This window comes from Aethalodelphis obliquidens, unplaced genomic scaffold (genome assembly GCF_003676395.1).
Source record: "Aethalodelphis obliquidens isolate GAN/ISIS:26980383/991018 unplaced genomic scaffold, ASM367639v1 scaffold67, whole genome shotgun sequence".
Taxonomy (NCBI): domain Eukaryota; kingdom Metazoa; phylum Chordata; class Mammalia; order Artiodactyla; family Delphinidae; genus Aethalodelphis; species Aethalodelphis obliquidens.
Genome location: NW_020838011.1, coordinates 9,112,758 through 9,120,243, shown reverse-complemented (window position 1 = coordinate 9,120,243; position 7,486 = coordinate 9,112,758). Strand labels below are relative to the sequence as shown.

General features: G+C 35.8%; 1 pseudogene; it reads left to right on the top strand.

Annotated features, from left to right (window-relative positions):
* Positions 1-2,105: 2,105 nt before the first annotated feature.
* On the top strand, positions 2,106-5,257 carry LOC113611061 (N-acylneuraminate-9-phosphatase pseudogene; annotated as a pseudogene).
* The last annotated feature ends 2,229 nt before the right edge of the window (positions 5,258-7,486 follow it).

Sequence of the window (7,486 nt, the reverse complement as noted above, 5' to 3'; positions counted from 1 at the left end):
GACAATAATGATCAACTGCTGCATCTATTGACTTCCTTTCACAAATGATTTCTCTGTAGCATGCATTGCTGTTTGATAGCATTTTAAGTACAGTAGAACTTCTTTCAAAATTGGAGTCAGCCCTCTCAAACCCTGCTGCTGCTTTATCAACTATAAAATTCTAAATCCTTTGTCATTATTTCAACAGTCTTGTCATTTCTACAGTCATTCCAACATCTTCACCAGGTATAAATTCCATTTCAAGAAACAGCTTTCTTTGTTCATCCTTAAGAAGCAACGCCTGATCTGTTAAAGTTTTCTTAGGGTATTGTAGCAATTGTCACATCTTCAGACTCCACTTCTGATTCTAGTTCTCTTATTATTTCCACACATCTTAAGTTCCTCCACTGTAGTCTTGAACCACTCAAAGTCATCCATTAGGGTTGTAATCAACTTCTTCCAGACTCCTGTGTTCATGTCTATATTTTGACCTCTTCCCACAAATCATGAATGTTCTTAATGGCATCTAGAATGTTGAATCCTTTCCAGAAGGTTTTTGAATTACTTTCCTCAGATCCATCAGAGGAATCACTATCTATGGCAGCTATAGCCTCCTGAACTATATTTCTTAACTAATAGACTTGAAAGTCAAAATTACTCCTTGATCCATGGGCTTCAGAATGGATGTTGTGCTAGGAGGCATGAAAACAATATTAATCTCATTGTGCATGTCCAGTAGAGCTCTTGGGTGACCAGGTGTGTTGTCAGTGAGCTGTGGTATTTTGAAAGGAATCATTTATTTCTGAGCAGTAGTTCTCAACAGTGGGCTTAAAATACTCAGAAAACCATGTTGTAAAGAGATGTGCTGTCATCCAGGCTTTGTTGTTCCATTTATATAGAGAGTACAAGAAGAGTAAATTTAGCATAATTCTTAAGGGCCCTAGGATTTTTGGAATGGTAAATGAGCATTGGCTTCAACTTAAAGTCACCAGCTGTCTTGCCCCCTAAAGAGAGTCAGCCTGTCCTCTGAAACTAAAGCTAGACATTGACTTCTCCTCTCTAGGTATGAGTCTTAGATGGCATTTTTCTCAACATAAGTCTCTTTTGTCTACACTGAAAATCTGTTGGCTTAATGTAGCCACCTTCATGAATTAGCTAGATCTTCTGGATAACTTGCTGCAGCTTCTACATCAGTACTTGCTTCACCTTGCACTTTTATGTTATGGAGGCAGTTTCTTTCCTTAAACTTCATGAATCAACCTCTGCTGGCTTCAGACTTCTGCAGCTTCCTTACCTCTCTCAGCCTTCATAGAATTGAAGAGTGTTAGAGCCTTGCTCTGGTTTAGGCTTTGTCTTAAGAGGATGCTGTGGCTGGTTTGATCTTCCGTCCAGAACACTAAAACTTTTTCCATGTCAGTAAGGCTCTTTCACTTTCTTATCATTCATATGTTCACCAGAGTAGCACTTTTAATTGCCTTCAAGAATTTTTCCTTATCTTGGCTCTTGTGAGTTATGCTGTAATGAACATAGGAGTGCAGATATCTCTTCTAGGTACTGATTTCATTTCCTTTGGATATATATGCAAAAGAGGGATTACTGAATTGTATGGTAGTTCTATTTTTAATTTTTTGAGGAACTTCCATACTGTTTTCTATTAAGGCTGTACCACTTTATATTTCCACCAACAGTGTAAAAGAGTTTCCATTTCTTCACATCTTCACTAGCACTTGTTATCTTTTACCCTTTTGATACTAGCCTTTCTAACAGGTTTGAGGTGATAAGCCATTGTGGTTTTGATTTGCATTTCCTTGATGATTAGTGATGATGAGCATCTTTTCATTTACCTGCTGGCCCTTTGTATGTCTTTTTTGGAAAATGATCTCAGTTATATATGAAGTCTAAAATCACATTCATAGAAGCAGAGAATAGAGCAGTGGTTACCAGGGGCGGGGGGGGGGGGGGGGAGAAAATGGGGAGATGGTTGCTCAGAGGGTAGAAAGTTGTAGTTATGTAGAATGAGTAAGTTCTAGAGTCCTAATGTACAACATGATGACTATAGTTAATACTCTAGTGTATACTGGAAATTTGCTAAGAGTAGATTTCAAGTGCTTGCACCACATACAACACACACACACACACGCGGAAAACTGAGGAGATGGGTATGCTAATTAGCTTGACTGTAGTAATCATTCCACTAAGTATATCAAAACATGCTGTACACCAAGCATCCCAGTCTAACTCAGAAATGATGCATGCACAGGGTGGACTTGAGAGAGCATGGCAAAAAGTGAAAGCCAAGGGGGACTTGAGAACTGGCTGCAATGTTGAATATATCTCCCATCTCACACAGAGAACAGTTAGCAGAGGGTAGAAGTCTTATAGACTCAAAGTGTGTGATGTTAACTTCTGTCCAAATCATTAGCTGACTATTAAGCTATTCAGAGACAGAGGCTACCCCTGGGGAGCCAGGATAAAAATTGAAATAAAGAATTTGAAAAAATGAGCAGAGACAACCAATAGCTCTACATCACAGGCCAATAGATTCCACAGTTTGAGTATGGGCAAGATGATAAAATAAAAAACACTCCTTAGATGTAAAACACAGTCTAGAGTTGCTATAATAAATTACCTAAAATGTCCAGTTTTCAGCCAAAAATTATTAGACATGCAAAGAAATAGAAGAGTGTGAAATGTACTAAGGAAAAAATCAGCAGCTAATGGAAACTGAGTCTGTATGGGCCTAGATGTTAGATTAGCAAAGACCAGCCAGGAATTAATAGACAAGCTCAAAGAATTAAAGGTAAAAATGTTAAAAATGAGTCAACAGAAAAAAAAAATATATATATATAATCTATAGAGAAATACTATAAAAAATAACCAAATTTGAATTCTAGAGTTAAAAAGTGTGACTGAATTAAAAATAAAAATTATTATATGGACTCAACAGCAAATTTGAGGTAGCAGAGATCATTTATTTGAAGATATATCAATAGAAAGTATACAAAGAATTTTAAAAGATTGAAAAAATGAGCAGAAGAACCCTAAAGACCTGTGATACAATGATAAGCATTCCAACATGTATAAAGGGAGTTGGCAAAGGAGAGGAGAGAAAGAGAAGAGGAGACAAAATTTTTGAACAATACCTCCAAACTTCTGAAAGTTGATTAAAAACATTAACATTTAGATGCAAATAGCTCACCAAATCACTAGTAGGGTAAGTAAAAAGAGCACCGTAACTAGAAACAACATAGTCAAAATGATAAAAGACAACTCGTCAAAGGAGCCAGACAAAATGACTCATCACATAGAAGGGAACAATAATATGTTTAACAATGGACTTCTTATCAGAAATGGTGGAGGATAGAAGATAACAGAATGACACAGTCAAAGTGCTGGAACAAAAGAAACTAAACCCAGAATTGTATATCAAGTGGAACATTCATTCAGAAATGAAGTTAAAATGAAAATATTCTCAGGTATAAAAAAAATTGAAAGAATTTGTTGCTAATAGACCTAACCTGTAAGAAACACTGAAGTTCTTAAGGCTGAAAAGAAACATACCCGATGATAAGTTAGATACACAGGGCGGAATGAAGAGTACCAAAGGTATTAAATATAAAAGATTGGTTATATGTTTTCTCTTAATTGAAAAGATAATTCAAAGCAATAATTGTAACACCAACTTGGGATATATAAATACACAGTCAAATATATGCATATTATAATCTACACAACGATAGCACAGATTAAAAGGGGAAAAGAAATGAAGCTACATAGATGCAAAGTTGCTATATTTTTACCAAAATGAAGTTAGCGGTGACCTGACAGAGACTAGGATAAATTTAACATGAATATAGAAATATCTACAGCAGCCATTAAAGTAATAACTCAAAAGATACAAATTCAGGAGTTGGTGCGCCATGCAGGCAACAGTGGCATGGGGCTGAGCCAGGTGTGAGCTGTCTTCTTCGACCTGGACAGCATACTCATCAACATGCCCAGGGTGAGTTGGAAGGGCATGTTGGAGGTGATAAAGCTCTTACAATCAAAATACCATTTCAAAGAAGAGGCTGAAGTCATCTGTGACAAAGTTCAAATTAAACTCAGCAAGGAATGTTTTCATCCTTCTAATACATGCATTACTGACCTCAGGACTTTACACTGGGTGGAAGCAATCCAGGAAACCAAAGGTGGTGCAGCCAATAGGAAACTGACTGAAGGATGTTATTTTCTGTGGAAATCTACATATTTACAGCATATGACACTAGCAGATGTCAAAGCCATGTTTACTGAACTTCAAAAGGATGTCTGCCTACTTTTATTAACAAATGGAGACAGACCCAGAGGGAGATCGAGGCTTGTGCCTGTCTGTCCTATTTTGATGCTAATGTTGTAGATGGAGAGCAGAAAGTGGAGAAACCAGCACCTTCCATATTTTATTACTCCTGTGATCTCCTCGGAGTAGAGCCTGGGGACTGTGTGATGGTTGGTGACACACTAGAAACCGATATTCAAGAAGGCCTCAATGCAGGGCTGAAGGCTGGAAGTCTGGAAAGATAAAAATGGAATGGAGCCATTGAAGTCATCCCCCATGCCACATTATATAGTTTCTTCTGTGCTAGAGTTACCTGCTCTCTTACAAAGTGTAGACTACAAAGTCAGTGTGTCAGCTTAAAGCACAGAAAGGGTTACGCTTATGAATTTTAGGGTCAAATTACAGGGTTTGAACTAAGAAAAGTTAAGGCATTCTGTATACTATGACCCAGTTCTAAGAATAATTATACTTGTCGTGTAATGACCAACCAACCATTGACTGGTATTTATATCTGAAAATCCAGTGTACATTAATACAAGTTGCTTTTAGTAGTGTAATCCAGAAAACTTGAAGTATATTTGTTAATCTGTGGCTTGAAATTTTTTTTAAAAAGTTATGTTATTAATCTTTTAGCATCTTGGATCTATGAAGATACTAAGGAGGATAACATATATGGATGCACAAATGTAGATTTTATGTTTTGGCTTAAAAAGATATTTTTTAAAAATAGGTGTTCTAAAATATGTATAATAGAGATTTATTAGAGCAGTTGGACCTGGTTAATATGAAGTACCAAGTCACATGCAAATCAAAGCATATTTCATAGTGAAATTATTTTTGTATTTTCTGTTTTTAAAACATGTACCATATTTTTGCCTACTTCGAATGTATACTTATGAATTTAATTTTTCTGCATTACCTTTGGGGTAGTGTAATTTTCCTATGGTATGTACATGACCAATAAATTCCTCCAGTAAAAATCAGCATATGGTGCTCCTTTTCCATTACATTTTTCCAGAGTGAGCTTATAGGTTCCTGTTAGTCTTTACCTTTTATGGAAGTACTGTTACTATCTTTTCCCAGGTACACAAGCGGTTTGAGGGACTAGTCTGTCTTGCTGTGGATGAGTACAAGCCACATGGCACCAGAAGTCATTTTCCTTCTGTGGCCACATCAGAGGGGAATTGCCTTGGTGAGGCCTAATCATGCTGTACCCCATCTGTTGCCTACTGACTGAATAGTTTCACCCATATGATGAAAACCAGTAGAAAATTAGGTTTTGCTATGAACCATTTCCAGAGTGCCTTTTAATACTTGACTGGCTCTTTTTGGTGTTACCATCTGCCTTAAATCTGTTTTTCAAATTTTGGGAACTATGTGATTGTTTCACAAATTTCTATATCCATTTCAGGGTTTGCTTTGAGCTTACTAATTAATGACTCCATAGTGAGGCATCTTGCAACTAGAAAAATTTCTCAAGAACATTAGCTAGAAAGTCTCATGATATCACCAACCAAACTTAGAGTACTATGGTTAATTAAAGAAAAAAGAAATAATGTTTGGATTGTTTTTTGGTAGGGTTTTTGTTTTTTTTAACTGTTGTATGGGAAACTACTAATGTAAAATGTTAGATTGTTGAGATAGCTATGGTTCCTTCAAGTATCCTACCAAGAACAGGATTCTCTGCCATTGTGCATATGCCTGTTGTGCTTACTTCTCATTCTTAATTTTTAAAAATGTGATTGTGCCTTTGACTGTCTAGGGTGTTGTCGCTCTGAAGCTGAATGTATGTGAACAGGGAATGTTTGTGTATAGCTCTACTAGGTGCAGTGCCCATGTGATCTCAATTATATTGTAGCTGTTTTTAAAATTGTTAAGTCAGAGAATCTTGCAGAAAAATAGTTTTGTGCGTGATTTCTCTAGTGGACTGATGTGTGATGCTGAGGGCTTGTCCTTTCAGCTCTCCCACAGGACAGGTCTAGGCATGGCATATTCATTATGCTCCCTGAGAAGGTTCATTGCTCCAAGATAATAGGAGCAGATCTGAACACAAGAACACCTAGGATGTTAAGTGAGCAGTTCTTCAGCAAAGAAGGGGAGGAATGAAAGAATTGAGTTTCCTTGTCTTCAGTTTGTATTCTAGACAGTGCGGTAATGCAATATTACATTCCATTTGCACCGTTTCTTAGTGAAGAACTTTGTGGGTTTCTGCCTTCTGAGTGGGTTGTCACAGAAGATATCAAGAAACCTTGGAATAGACCTACTATTAATTTTTTTTAGAATAATATTTCTTAAAAAAAATGATGTAACAGGAAAAAAAGATACAAATTCAGAATATTTAAAATGGTACACTAAAAAGATTGTCTAACCCAAAATAAGACAGGGAAGAATAAAGGAATAACAACAAAACCCCATGAGACATATAGAAAAGAAAAAGGAAAATGGGAGATATGAATCCAATCTTACCAATATTTACATTAAATGTGACTGGATTAAACAATCAAAAGGCAATGATTGTTAGACTGGATTTTTAAAATTCAAGATCCAAGTATGTATAATAGCCATTTTTAATTCAAAGACACAATAGGTTGAATGTAACATGACAGAAAAAGATCTACTGGTGTACCATGTTTTATTGCACTTCACTTTACTGTGCTTTGCATGTTACATTTTTTTACAAATTGAAGGTTCGTGACAACCTTTTGTTGAGTAAGTCTATCAGCATTATTTTCCCAACAGGTTTGTTTTTAAACTAAGGTATGTACATTTTTAAAAAACATAATGCTATTTATTGCACACTTAATATACTATAGCATGGTAAAAACATGACTTTTATATGCACTGGGAAACCAAAAATTTCATGTGACTTACATTCTCGCTTTATTGTAAATTTGCTTCATTGTGGTGGTCTGGAACTGAACCTACCATATCTCTGAGGTATGCCTGTACCAGACAAACAGTAAATAAAAGACAGCTTAAGTGGCTATAGTAATATCAGAGAAATAGACATTAATATGAAAATATTACAAAGTGATATTTCATAATGATAAAAGGGTCAATACAGCAATAAAATATAACAACAGTAAATGAATATGAACCTAACAATACAGTCTCAAAATACATGAAGTCAAAATTGGCAGATTTAAAAAAGAAATAGATATTCAACAGAATGCGTTATCAATATTTCTATCA